This window comes from Suricata suricatta, chromosome 1 (assembly GCF_006229205.1).
Source record: "Suricata suricatta isolate VVHF042 chromosome 1, meerkat_22Aug2017_6uvM2_HiC, whole genome shotgun sequence".
NCBI lineage: Eukaryota > Metazoa > Chordata > Mammalia > Carnivora > Herpestidae > Suricata > Suricata suricatta.
Genome location: NC_043700.1, coordinates 122,347,869 through 122,363,277, shown reverse-complemented (window position 1 = coordinate 122,363,277; position 15,409 = coordinate 122,347,869).

Genomic DNA, 15,409 nt, shown 5'->3' with positions numbered 1-15,409 from the left:
TCTTTTGGAAAATAATTGGGAAAATATATTTCTGCACATAATTATTATGTTCTTTTAGACTTGTTTAAATTATTTAAAACTAAGAAAGTCCTTATTGCTAAGTCAAAGAGGTTAAAAGATTTCCTTGAGTCCTACGTCTTCCTTTTAGTTTGCTAAGGAGGCTGTTCTTGGTTTCTGGCTTGCTAGAGTGCAATATTTGTTTAATGGATTGTAAATGAATACTTTATATACACCTGCTGTCAGACAAAGGCTGGTAAAAATGGACGAATTTTTACATTTACAAATGAATAGCATGTGTTGACAAAACCAGGAAAGGATGGTTTTCCATCCCTGCCTCTAGCCTACCTTTCCAGGACAATTGATTTCTATTGCTTAGTAAATTTGCCTTGTTGAGAGGTAATAGTCAAGCTCAGTCTAAACTAAATTCAAGGTCAGTCAGTTTTCCACTATTAATAGTCAGAAAAGTGAAAGGTTGAACTGTTGTATAACAATGGGTTTTAGAAACTTGATAAGCAAAACAGAAATAAATTCAGTCTGAAAATTTAAAGCAGGCTTTGGCATTGTTATTTATTTATATTTAGTTATTTATTTATTTTCTTGTCTTAAAATTCACAGCTTCAGTCCTAAATTTTCGTTGTTTTATAGGTCATTCCCTCAAAAGTTAATTAATTTGATCTGGGCCACTGAAGTAGGTAGTGGCAGTGGTTGCTCTTGATCCCTGGCCCATACATGTCCCCACTCTCGGGTCTTCACTGCAGGTCCAGCTAGGAAGGCTATGATAATAGCAGCTTAACAGTTTTTCTTGGTAATTTTATTTTGATTTCTAGTTTGGTGAATTTTGTCACTATTAATATTAATCATGAATGAAAGAGAGTCTGTAATTTGAAATCATTTGAGAACTGATAACTTGAGTGGTCAGATTTTATTCGATGGCCTGCATTTGACAAAAGACATTCCTTTTAACAGCTCTATGCCCATGCCATATGGGAGGTAGAAATCACAAGAAAGGTGCTGATTACAGCTTGACCTAAGCAATCAGGGATTTCTTAGAAAGCTAGTGTACTCAATAGCAGCAGTTCTGTTTTATTATTTGTAGTTCTTGTTATCTGAAGCCAATCAGTTTATTTTCTTTATTGTTCATGAGATACTTTCCTTCCTTTAACCTCTGTTCTTATTGGGAAATAGATCCATTTTGCTTTCAGCAATAGCACATTTTTCCTTTTATAATTTTTTAAAACTGAAATTGTGCTTATACTTAGATTTTCAATTATGCTGCCTTCCCTCCCAGAGTAGACAGAGCCTGTGAGCAGGAATGTTCTACCATCTCCCTCATCTCACAGTCTTCAGATCTCCCATCCACAGCAGCTTCTCAGAGAAGCCTTCCAAGATTTCCCTGACCAGTCCAATTCTTATTTTACTCTCTTCTCACATCATATATTTCCATAGTAAATGTTTCCTTTAACAAGTACAACTTTTCTACATTATTTGATTACCGTCAGTCTACCTCTCACAAATGGAATTTCCCTCATGACAGGAAACATGGACTTTTACTCACTATTTTATTTCTAGCAAAATGGGATAAATCAAGGAGGTTTCAAAATAAGCACTGTATGAATATTTGATGAATAAATGAATTATTCAAAATGCTGAGTACAGAATCATTTATAGCAAAACAATGCTTTCCCCAAATTGTTTTACCTTGAGCAGAGTCACAAGTCTACTGAACTATATTGACATGAGAAGAGAAAAAAAGTACCTTTTCTTTTTATTTTTCTTATGAATAATCTGATGTTCTTCAGGAATCTCTCACTTCACTGATTTGCCCCTGGGATACACAAGTGGCTCAATTTAATTCTTTCTTGGAAATTCATTCTAATTCAATACTTTGGTCAATTTTAGATAGGTGAGTTTCTGTAGATTTCAGTCCTTCCTCATCTCTTTAATAAATTGATACCCTCCTACCCTGTTGGTGGGAATGTAAACTGGTGCAGCCACTCTGGAAAACAGTATGGAGGTTCCTCAAAAAACTAACAATTGAACTCCCCTATGCCCCAGCAATAGCACTGCTAGGGATTTACCCAAGGGATAGAGAAATGCTGATGCATCGGAGTACATGTACCCCAATGTTCATAGCAGCAATGTCAACAATAGCCAAATCATGGAAAGAGCCTAAATGTCCATCACCTGATGAATGGATCAAGAAGATGTGGTATATATACACAATGGAGTATTACATGGCAATGAGAAAGAATGAAATCTGGCCCTTTGTAGGAAAGTGGATGGACCTTGAGGGTGTCATGCTAAGCGAAATAAGTCAGGCGGAGAAAGACAGATACCATATGTTTGCACTCATAGGTCTAACAGGAGAACAGGAGAAACCTAATGGAGGACCAGGGGGAGGGGAAAGGGGAAAGAGAGTTGGGGAGAGTGAGGGACGCAAATCATGAGAGACTATTGAATACTGAAAACGAACGACGACTGAAGGGGGAGTGGGAGGGGGGAAAGGGGTGATGGTCATGGTGGGGGCACTTGTGGGGAGAAGCACTGGGTGTTATATGGAAACCAATTTGACAATAAACTATTATTAATTGAAAAATAAATAAATAGATAGATAAATAAATAAATAAATGGTATTCAAATATTTGTTATAAGCTGATATGATTTAAAGATTTTGTGAGGATAATTTTGTGAAGACTTTGTTAATAAGATGACTACTTCTAAGAGCAATTCTATATAGATTTTATTCTAAACTTCTAAAAAGGAGGGGGCCTTTTCTTCTCATTTTCATTTCTATTTCCCTATGATCTAACACAGTGGCTAGCACATAGTAATTGGACAATAAAAAGTTTATAAAATGAATAATCAATAACATTATATTAATCAAATGAAAAATAATCATAATTATGTTTCTGGAGAAAATTTTATGTTTAACTATTATTCAGAACATATTTTCAATGTATGTCTTTGCTTTGATTTAATATGTACGTCTGAAAATATTTCTAATAGCTTCAGTAAACATGCAGCCTAAGACATATGCCGAATGAATGGGGAAAAAAAAAGGGTAGTATGCTAGGATTGCAAATCTCATTTTATTTAATCAGCAAAAAAGAGCTCCTTGATCAATTAAACTATAAAGATACAAATAGGAGTAGTTAGGCATTAGCTCTAAAACAGCCTTTTAGGGGCACCTGGGTGGCTCAGTTGGTTAAAAGTCCAGCTTCAGCTCAGGTCATGATATCGTGGTTTGTGGGTCCGAGCCCTACATCAGGCTCTGTGCTGACAGCTAGCTCAGAGCCTGGAGCCTGCTTCAGATTCTCTCTCCCTCTCTCTTTGACCCTCCCCTCCTCATGCTGTCTCTCTCTGTCTCTCAAAATAAATAAAAAAACATTAAAAAAAAATAAAACAGCCTTTTAGCATGATATCAAAAAAAACAGCATGGCAAAATAACATTTATTTTCTATTTAAGATATAGAGATATGCTTATAGGTAGGATTTAAGTGCCAACAGTAAATAAATAAACCTGTAAAAGCTAAATATCCATTAGACTTGAGTAGGCACTGGAAAGCTAGACCTAGCTTTAGCCAACAGGGAGAAATCCAACGAGGCGGAAAGGGCAAAGTGGCTGGCAATTATGAGGACAGGTGTTTGGTGACTGTCCACATCACTGCTTCAATATAGATAAGCAGATGGTGTCTCTCATGAATAAGTGAAGAACAGTAGTTCTGAAGCTTTAGTGGGTATCTCCCAGAAAACCTGCCAAAAACGCAGAGTCATAGGTCTCATCTTTAGAGATTCCGATTCTGTCAGTTAAGGTTAAGCCCAGGACTCTGTATTTTTAGCTGGTACCCAAGGAAATTGTGGTGCCTCAACCACAAAAACACTTATCATCTCTAAAATATTAATCATTTTTCAAGTAAATTGGAATTTTACTAATGAAAGAAGACCTAACTTACACATAATGATATAAATAGAATTCATCTGGATGAAGAATATTTAAAAATGTATACATTCAGGATATTTAGCTGAGATTAAACTTTGAACCATTTTTTTATAAACAAAAAACAGATTGTCTTTCATTTAAAGCTCCAACAATCTAATCAGCCTAATATGAAGCTTTCAGCCCCAAATTAGTCTGAGTTTGGCATAAATTGTCTGCTAAATAGAATGAGAAAGATGTTGCTGGCCCAATAGCTTATGAATATATATCCCCATTGGGCATTCCTTGCACAGAATTTGCTTTTCCCATGAATAGAACATCTTTTCCTATGCTCTAAAATCCTGCCTCAGAGGCTGGGGGACTTTCCTCTTGTTTCTGCATCTCTGAGGTCTGACTTACAAGAGACAGCCTGATGATGTACCCTGCTGCCTTCTACATTCCCCATCATCATGCAATGGACACTCCACGAAATACCGGCTGGACAAATGTATGAATTGTTATAGACAACAACATTAAAATTTCACTTATGATCAATCACTTCAACTTTGTAAATATTTGTGGTACAACAGAAGATAATATTAAAATAATTTAATAAATTTGCTCAGTTTATAGTGGAAGCAACTGAGATAGATACGCCTAAGATGACTCAGTGTCTTTATGGTGACTTTGTCCATATGGTATTTTATTTTGCAGTCATCTGTTCTCTCTCCCAAATAATATTATCTTTTTCTTATATTATTTACTACTTTTACATGTTCATAATTTGGAGAGTATCAGCCTTTAAGATCTATCTCATGCCAATTTACTATTTATTAGAGTGTCAAAATGATTTAATTGCTTATTTTGCTCAGCAAAGTTTAGAGGGGAACTCACAGATGTTATCTGTGTTCACATATTTGTTTATGTGAGTAAAATACTGGGTACCAACTTTAAGTTTGATTTCACAAGTTTGATTTTTTAAATTTAAATTTTTAATGAAATTTTTAAAAATACACTTGAAAAATACTACGTAGAGTAATATTATTTTTTAGGAATATAACAGTTTATGTTTTGACTATATATTCATTAGTAAATATATAACAACTGTAAAACTCATGGAAATTATATCAGTTAGTGATACATTTGGCTATGAGTAATGAAAAAAACCAAAACTGCACTACTGTTGTATATAAATATAAAATTTATCTGCTCAAGCACAGGAAATCTGGGGATAGCCATCTAAGGTAGAAACAGTGCCTCAGTGAAATGAGGAAGGTTCTGGAGTTTTTCTTAGGGTTACCATGCATTACTGAGCAGTTTGGGTCCTGCAATAAAACACCTATTGTGTGTGAAAAGGAGACTGTGAATGGTGCAGACTTTCCTCTGAGGGAATTTCGACTTCCCAGAGTACCAGATGGGTTAGCAGTCTTCCCTTTCTTTCTCCTGGTTTCAGTAACATAAGAGGTGGCTTTTGTCATCATTGTTATAAGAGAAGCTATTGTCGATCTGAATTTTTGTTTTTGTGTCTGGATTGGAGGCAGGAAGAAAACGGAAAGGTTCCAGGGTTTATTTCCCAGAGAATCTCTACTTAGAAAACTTGACAGGCACCAACCATTGCCATTAGCTTATAGCCTAGAATTGTGCTACATGCCATTCATAGATGCTAAATGCTGCAGGGAGCAAATAGGTTTAGGTGGCACACCCTGGTACCTGCGCAGGGAGGTGGGGAGGCAGGAATCAAGATTCCCTGATCTTGAAGGAAGGGAGAACAGGCATCAGAGAGGCAGCACAGGGAACAATTAGATGAAGAAAGAAAAACAACTACAACAACAAATGAACAATAGCCTTAGGTCAAGATTAATAGTGCTGCAGATTTTCAGCATGAAGATCAAATCTCAACAGTAATATTCTGCTGAAATAAAAGTCTCTTCTTTCATCCATTTCTACTCCCAATGCTGCACAAAGCCTCCCAGACTTGGCTGCCTGCCATATGACTAATATATGAACCAATTCATTCATCTTTACTTTTATACTACTTCAGTTCCCGTAACAATATACATGGCAATACTGCTCAGTCTTCAGAGCAAAGAAAGAGTTTGGAATATAAATTAAATATTCATAGCCTACCGTAGTATCGTCACAGAATAAAAGATTTATTACTTTTGGTTTGAGAAATGAAAATGTCTATTTATTGATTAAAAATTTATGAATCATTTTAGAAATGAATGTCGGGTTTCAAATCTTCTGAATTTTCCTTTGAGTCATTAACTGTATGTTTTTCTAACATTGTAAAATTTACTTTTCTGAGTTTTGAATTCTAGAATTTCTGGACTTAGAATATAGAATAAATACATGTATTTAAAATATTTGTATATAATTTTGCTTATTAAAAATGTCTATATCGATTGGATTAGCATTTATAAAGAAAAAGAGAGGGTATGAGGGTGGCCTCATATCATATAGAGTTCTAATTTATCTTCCCCAGAAAGAATGGTTGTTAAAATACCTATGAATATTAACAAATTGGGAAAATATTTTTGATATACTGATCTTATATCCAGCATTTTTGCCAAAAATGTTATTAATTTTAAAAGTATAACATATTATCTGTAAATAATGAAATTTTATCCTAATTTTCTGATGTTTTTGTTAATTATTCCTGAATAATTGTCCTGGCTAGAATTCATAATACAGTGTTAAATAGAAATAGCATGGGTAAAGTTTTCTCATTTCTGGAATGCTTTTAAAACGTCACCATTGGGTATGGCATTTGCTATATTACATACTTTTGTGAGATAAGCATATTAATTTTTTGTTCTGATAGTTTAATGTACTAATTATACTAAGAAATTTGCTAATTTTGAAATAATCTGTTGTTCCTGGACTAAACAGATATATCAGGTATTTTCTCTTAGATATTACTGGATTTGGTTTGCTACGATTTTCTTTACGATTTTGCCACCCATCTTATATGAGTGAGATTCCTGTGTAAATTTGTTTCTTGTTTTGCCCTTCTCTGGTGGGTTGAATACAAGATTATATTGGGCTTTCATAGATGATATTGAGTACATGTGTGGGGTGATGTTACCTCTTTTTCATTCCTGAAAGAGCATTATTATTATTATTATTCAATATTTATAAGAATTCACCTTTAAAAATTGAGCTTGTGGTGTTTTCCTGGGAAGATTTTATATTCATTTTTAAAATGACACCTACTTAAAAAGATACATATTTTAGGACCAAAGATATTTTTATTTTCTTCCTGAATTGGTTTTAATAATTTTTACTTTGGAATTTTCCATTTCACCTAAACTTTAAATATAGTTTACCTAAAATTGTTGATAATATCTTTATCTTTTACTTCCTGCCACATTTATAGTCATGTCTTGCTTTTAATTTCTAATGCTTTTGCTTGGCTTCTCTCTTTTGTTCTTATTTATTTTCCAGAAGCTTGCTAATTTTATTAGTCATTCTGCTTAATTGTTCCACCTTTGTTTTTCTTTTCATCAATTTCCTCTTAAGTATTTTCTATCTGCTGTGTAATCTGGGTAATTCTGTTTTTGTTTTCTTGACTTCTAATTTTAGATTTTTAACTCCTTAATTTTTAGTCTTTAGTTCCTTCTAGTATAATCCTCAAGTCTATATATTTCCCTCCAAGTAGTGCATTCATAGGTTTGATAAGCAGTATTTTCATTATCATCCAGAGGTAGGACTTTTATAATTTACAAGTCTACTGATTATTTACAAGTACATTTAATTTTTTTCTACTTATCTTCTTGCTATTATTATTGATAATAAGGAGGTAGTGGAAAACATGGGCGTGAAATTACAGATGTAGATTAGATTGGAGACAAAAATTTGAGAGTAATATTCATTGATAAAGTCATGGAATGGATACATTGCCCTTGATCTTAGCCCAAAGGCCGAGAATTGATGGAGTGGCTACATTGGTCACTGAGGCAAACGTGGAGTGACAAAACAGAGAAAACATGACTCCAGAAGACTCTTTGGAAAATTTTGTATTTGTCTCTACTTTTTTTTCCAACTTGCAGAATATTCTCTTATTACTCCTGAAAGCACTAAAATAACTCTTTAGCTGAGTTAAAAGAAAACTTGCTTTTTTCCCTTGGGCACATCATATGCAATTTGTTGAAAAGACTAATTTATTCTCTGAAAACAGAAATAAAATTTTTCATTATCCTTTCCATTTTCCAATTTAAAGTAACTCTGTTGCAATAGGATCTGTAGGAGACCATTTGACCTGGAAAGATGTCTTCCTCAGCTATTAGCAACTTTACTTTCGATAACCAGTATCCTGGCCATTAAGTACAGATTTCACCTTCCAACCACCTGAATCATAGAATGTTAGAGATGGAAGTGATCTTTGAAGTCCTCCAGGGCAATCCTTATTTTACATTTGAGAAGAATCACATCTATAGGAGTTGAATGACTTACTTAAATCTTCCATTGCTATTTCTTCAATAGTCTGTCTGAGCTATTTTCCTCCATTGCTACATTCCACTATAGACACTTCAGTTTAATTTTTGTTTTGTGTTTCTTTTCATTGTTTATCTTTGAAATGCACACTTGATAATCTGACTGTAGTTCTGGATTCACCCTTGCAAACTCAAGAAAAATTTAATGTTTACAATGGCTTGTAAAATATGGCCCACCCTGTCTTTCTAGCGTCATCTTTTTTTCAAGTTTCTCCTGGCTCTCTACTTTGCCTTTGTGACCTCTTCTTCCTGATTCTTCTCTACCTCCGCAAACTGCAGGGCACTGGCACGCAGCCTTCTTTCCCTTCCTTTTACCTAATTAATTCCTATTTGTTTTTCAAATCTCAGTCCTTTGGCAGGTCCTTAGGAAAATCATCCTTCACCTCCCTATCAACTGACCTTTATAAATTCTCATAAAATAATGGAAACAGAACCCCTCCCTATAAGTTTTTGTTTTTAATTTGGATATTAATTTAAGAAAGAATTGATTATTTGATACAGTACACCACCCACTAGGCTATAAGCTCAATCAGTACAGGGACCCCACGTCTTTATAACATGAGTATTTGTTTGCTAATAAGTGTTGTTAGGCTAGACTTGAAATCCAACTACAAATCCTGTATCTTTCAAATATATCAGTCTATATCACTAATAGAAACTCTTGGCAATGTATTTCTAACATAAAGTTGTTTTTACCCCATCAAAATTAGGTTTATATATATAAATACCTTAATCAATTTCCAACAAACTGAAGTCAATAAAAATAAATGATAATGATACATTAGATTCTCATTACCTTATTGAAATTTTGATAATTTCTAAAAATGTGCTATGTTGACATGGTTTTCTCTGCGTTGAAACCAGTTAGGTCATTAAAAACTAATTTAAGTATACGATTAATCTTATTTTCTGGTTCATGCTATTTGAAAATAATATAATTAGAGCATAATTGAAAAATTCTTAAATCAAAATAATATTTTCCTTGCTAATCAAAGTATAATTTTCTTTTTTAATCTAGAAGCACTGCTTACATATTATCAAATATTATTGCCATCATTATCTGCTTTATTGAGTACTCCTAAACCCTGAGCTACATTTATAAACTATAATACTAGATTGTAAGCATTTTTCAATTAATATAATAAAAGATTCTCTGGTCTCAAAGAAATGTATAATTAAAAGGGAAATATATTCAGGTAGGAAAATTTTCGAGAGGAAGATGGCGGCAGTGGAGGGGGAGTCCCGGCTCTTGTGCCACAAACACAACTAGGTTGCTATCAGATCAGGAGTTAAACACAGGTGCTGCCGAATGAGGAGACATTTGGTCATGGACAAAAATGAGAGAGAGAGAAACACATAGGGAAATACACAAGGAGAGCATTTCCCCAAAGCCATTGGCTTGGAAAATGAGAAGGGCTGAATTTCATGAGTTCTTGCAACCAGTGGGGTTTAAAGCCTGAAGTTTTAAAGGGAAGCAGGAGCGGCTAGGGTAGAGCGTGAAGGACATGGCTCTGCTCCTGGAGAGAAGGAGGAAAAACAACCCAGAGGCAGATAGTGTGGAAATAGAGTTCTGAAAAATGCTTGGGGCACACAGTAGGGATAATATTGCACTTCTCAGAGTGTGTCCCTGAGAGGCAGTGTTCCCAGAGATGCCTGGCGTCATTTTTCTCCTGCACACCTCTCCATAAACACAGACCCACCTAAGAGAGGCAGCTCAGTGCAGACAATGACTGTGTAACTTGCTTATCCCAACCCCTGCCCTCCCTGCCCCCCGCTCTTCTCAGTCAACCTTGCCTCAGTCCCAGCATGGTGGGCCCTTCCCCAAAAGACCTGCACAGGACCTTGCCCACTCCAGGTCTCTAAAGCCTGGACTTTTAAAACTTTGTAGGGCGGCTGGGATGGAGCTCTGAGGACACCGCACTGCTCCTGGAGACAAGACAGGCAAAAATCCTGAAGACATCGTGGAAACGGATCTCAGGAATGACTGGGACACAGGGAGGAGATTAGAGAGGCAGCATTCACAGAGATGCCTTCTCTGGGAACAAAAGAGTTGGCTGGCACCATTTCCCACCTTTGCCCCTTAGCATAAACACCAAACCATCTGAGGGAAGCAGCTCAGCACCAACACTGGCTGCCTAATTTGCTTTTACCAAGCCTCAGATCCTTGTGGTCTGGCAGGACTGCCCTTCTTGGTCAAGCTTGCCTGAGTCCCAGCGTGGCAGGGCCCTCCTGCAGAAGACTAGCAGAAACCCCTGCCCACATCATATCTCCCCACCAGAGAGCTCTGCAGGGCCTCAGTTGAGGTATGGTTGGTGTCAGGTCTCATTTCACAGACAGACCAGAGAATACCTAGTTAAAACGCACCACATTTAGGACAGGGACCAAACACTGCCCACAGCAGGCAAGTAGAACCTCTGCAGATCACTGCTGTGAAGGACAGAGCAGCCAAAAACAATAGCATAGCACACACCACACACACAACAGAGATACTCTCTGAAGTGCCATACCCTGGGAACTATATGACTTCTCTGCATAAGGCCGTTATGTTCAAGAGCAGGAGACATAACTGACTTTTCTAACACAGAGAAGGAGGCAGAGATTTAGACAAAATGCCAAGATGGAGGAATTTATTCTAAATGAAAGAACAAGATAAGGCCATGGCCAGAAATCTAAGTAAAACTACATAAGTAACATGCCTGATGAAGAATTTAAAGCAACAATTATAAGCATACTCACTGGGCTTGAGAAAAGAGTAGAAGACATCAGAGAGACCCTTACAACTGAGATAAAAGAATAAAAAAGAATCAGTCAGAAGTGAAGATTGCAATAAGAGATTGGAAACACACTTGATGCAATGAACAGCAGGCTGGAAGAATCAGAGAAATTAATTAGTGACCTAGAAGACAAAATAATGGAAAATAATGAAGCTGAACAATAGAGAGAAAGAATTATGCAACAGGAGAATAGATATAGGGAACTCAGTGACTCCATCAAATGTAATAACATTTGTACTTTAGGAGTCCCAGTGGAAGAAGAGAGAGAAATGAAGGCTGAAATTTTATTGCAAGAAATAAAGCATAAAACTTTCCTGTTATGGGGAAGGAGACAGACATCCAGATCCAGGGGCACCAACAACTCCCAACAAAAGTAGACCAATACTAAGACGTATTGTAATTAAATTTGCTAAATTTGGTGATAAAGAAAAAGTATTAAAAGCACCAAGACAAAAGAAGTCCTTAACTTACTTAAGTCCTTAACTTAAAGTCCATTAAAGAGAGTTAGAGAAGACTCAAGGAAATTGGCAAGACAAATGGGAATGGCATAATATATTCAAAGTGCTGAATGGGAAAAATTTGCAGCCAAGAATCCTCTATCCAGTAAGACTATCATTCAGAATAGAAGGAAAGATAGTTTCCCAAACAAAAACTAAATTACTTCATGACCACTAAATAAGCCCTACAAGAAATATTAAAGGAGACACTTTGAGTAGGAAGGAGAGACCAAAAGTGACAAAGACAAGAAAGACTCAAAAATCTCTCCAGAAACAACAAAACAAGTGATAAAATGACAATAAGTATATATCTATCAATAAATATTTTGGATGTAAATGAACTAAATGGTCCAATCAAAAGACTTGGGTATCAGAATAGATCAAAACAAAACAAAAACAAAACCCATCTATATGTTGCCTGTGAGAGACTCATTTTAGTCCTAAAGACACCTGTATATTGAAAGTGAGGTGGTGGAAAAATAATTGTCACCCAAATGGATTTCAAAAGAAACTGGAGTAGCAATACTTACATTGGACAAACTAGACTTTAAAATAAAGACTGTGAAAAGAGACAAAGAAGGGCATTATATGATCCTAAAGGGGACATTCAACCAAGAATATATAACAAAAAATAGCACAACTGTAAATATTTATGCCCCCCATCATGAAGGCAACCAAATATATAAAAATATTAACAACAAACATAAATTGTTAAGTTTTTTATTAATTGATAATTAATAACATGACAGTAGTAGGGGACTTTAACACCCTAGTGCATCAATGGACAGATTATCTAAACAAAAAATGAACAAAGAAACAATGATTTTGAATGACATACTGGACAAAATAGACTTAACAGATATACTCAGAATAATTCATCCTAAAACAGCAGAATACAAATTATTTTTAAGTTCACATGGAACATATTCCAGAGTGGATCATGTAGTAGGTCACAAAACAGGCCTCATCAAAAAAAAAAAAAAAAAAAAAAAAAAAGACTGAAATCCTACCAATGTACCTTTTATGACCACAACAATATGAAATTAGAAGTCAACCACAAGAAAAAAATTTGGAAAGAACACAAATACTTGGAGGTTAAAGAACATGCTACTAAACAATGAATGGGTCACCCAGAAAAGCAAAGAAGAAACAACAACAACATGGAAACAAATGAAAATGAAAACACAATGGTCCAAAACATTTGGGATGCAATAAAAGTGGTCCTAAAAAAGGAAGTATATACCAATACAGGTCTACCTCAAGAAGCAAGAAAAAAATCTCAAATGATCAACTTAACCTTACACCTAGTGGAGCTAGAAAAAGAACAACTGAAGCCTAAAGCCAGCAGAAGGAAGGAAAACATAAAGACTAGAGCAGAAATAAACAATATAGAACTAAAAATATAATAGAACAGGACAGTGAAGCCTCGATCTAGTCCTTTGAGAAAAGTAAAAAAAATGATAAACCTGTAGGAAGATGTATCAAAATGAAAAGAGAAAGGACACAAATAAATAAAACAAAAAATGTGAAAGGAGAAGTAACAATCAATACCACAGAAATACAAAAATTATGAGAGAATATTATGAAAAATTATCTACAAAGTGGATAACCTGGAAAAAATGGACAAATTCCTAGACACATATAAACTACCAAAACAGAAACAAGAAGAAATAAAAAACTTGAACAGACTGTTAACTAGCAAGGAAATTGAATCAATATTCAAAAAACTCCCCCCCCCCAAAAAAAAGTCCATGCAAGATAACTTCTCAGGGGAATTCTATCAAACATTAAAGAAAATTTAATACCTATTCTTCCCAAACTGTTCCAAAAAATAGAAAAGAAAGGAAAACTTCCAAATTCATTTTATGAAGCCAGCATTACCCTGATAAATAAACCAGATTAAAAATTCCACTAAAATGTAGAATTACAGGCCAATATCCCTGATGAGCACAGATATAAAATTCTCAATGAAATACTAGCAAACTGAATCCAACAATACATTAAAATCATCATTCAGTCTGGGGCACCTGGGTGTCTCCGTCATTTGAGTGTCCAAATCTTGATTTCAGCTTAGGTCATGGTCTCACATTTCATGGATTGAGCCCCATATAGGGCTCTATGCTGACAGCAGGGAGACTGGCTGTGATTTTGTGTCTCCTTTCTCTCAAAATAAATAAAAACATTAAAAATCATCATCCAACATGACCATGGGGGATTTATTTCTTGGTTGCAAAGATGGTTCAGTATTTGCAAATCAATCAACCTAATATACATATTAGTAAAACAAAAGATAAGAACCATATGATCATTTCAGTAAATGCAGGAAGGAAAAGAAAAAAAACGTTTGGCATCCATTCATGATAAAAACTATCAACAAAGTAGGTTTAGAGGGACTATGCCTCAACATAATAAAGATTATATATGAAAAGTTCACAGCTAATATCATCCTAAATTGGGAAAAACTGAGAGTTACTCCTACAGTCAGGAATAAGAGAGGAATGTCCGCTCTCACAACTTTCATCCAGCACAGTACTGGAAGTCCTAGACATAGCAATCCCACAACCCAAAGAAATAACAGGCATCTAAATTGGCAAGCAATAAGTCAAACTTTTACTCTGAGATGACATGATACTCCATGTAGAGAACCCAAAATACTCCACCAAAAAAATGCTAGAAGTAATAAATGAATCTGGTAAAGTTCCAGAATACAAAATCAACATACAAAAATCTGTACCTTTCTATACACTAATAATGAGGCAGCAGAAAGTGAAATTAAGAAAACAATCCCAATTTGCAATTATACCAAAAGTGGCAATTTACCTAGGAATAAACCTAATCAAAGAGGTAAAAGATGTGTACCCTGAAAATATGAAACATGGATGAAACAAATTGAAGATGACAAAAAGAAATAGAAAAACAGTCTATGCTCATGGATTGCAAGAACAAGTGTTGTTAAAATGTCTATACTACTCAAGACAATTTACACTTAAAGCAAACCCTGTCAAAATACCAACAGTATTTTTTCACAGAGCTAGAACAAACAATCCTAAAATTTTCATAGAATCAGAAAAGACCCCGAATAGCCAAAACAACCTTGAAAATGAGAAGCAATGCTAGAAGCATCACAATTCTAGGCTTCAAGTTATATTACAAATCTATAGTAATCAAAACAATACGGTACTAGCACAAAAGTAGACACATAGATCAATGGAGCAGGATAGAACCCCGGAAATGAATCCACAACTATATGGTCAATTAAACTTTAATAAAGCAGGAAATAATATTCGAAGGAAAAATTATAGCTCTTTAACAAATAGTGTTTTGGAAAGCTGGACAGGAACATGCAAAAGAATAAAACTATTTTATTACACCAAACACAAAAATAAATTCAAAATGGATTAAAGACCTAAATCTGGGACCTGAAACCATAAAACTCCTAGATCAGAATGCGGGCAGTAACTTCTTTGTCATTGCTTATTGGATATATCTCCTGAGGCAAGGGAAACAAAGGTAAAAATAAACTATTGAGTCTTTGTCAAAATAAAAAGCTTCTACCCAGTTAAGGAAACAATCAATAAAACTAAAAGGCAAGCTATGGAATGAGAGAAAATATTTGCAAATGAAATATCTGTTATGTGTTAGTATCCAGAATATATAAAGAGCTTTTAATACTCAACACCCCCAAAAAGAATAATCCAATTAAAAATGGACAGAAGACATGAACAG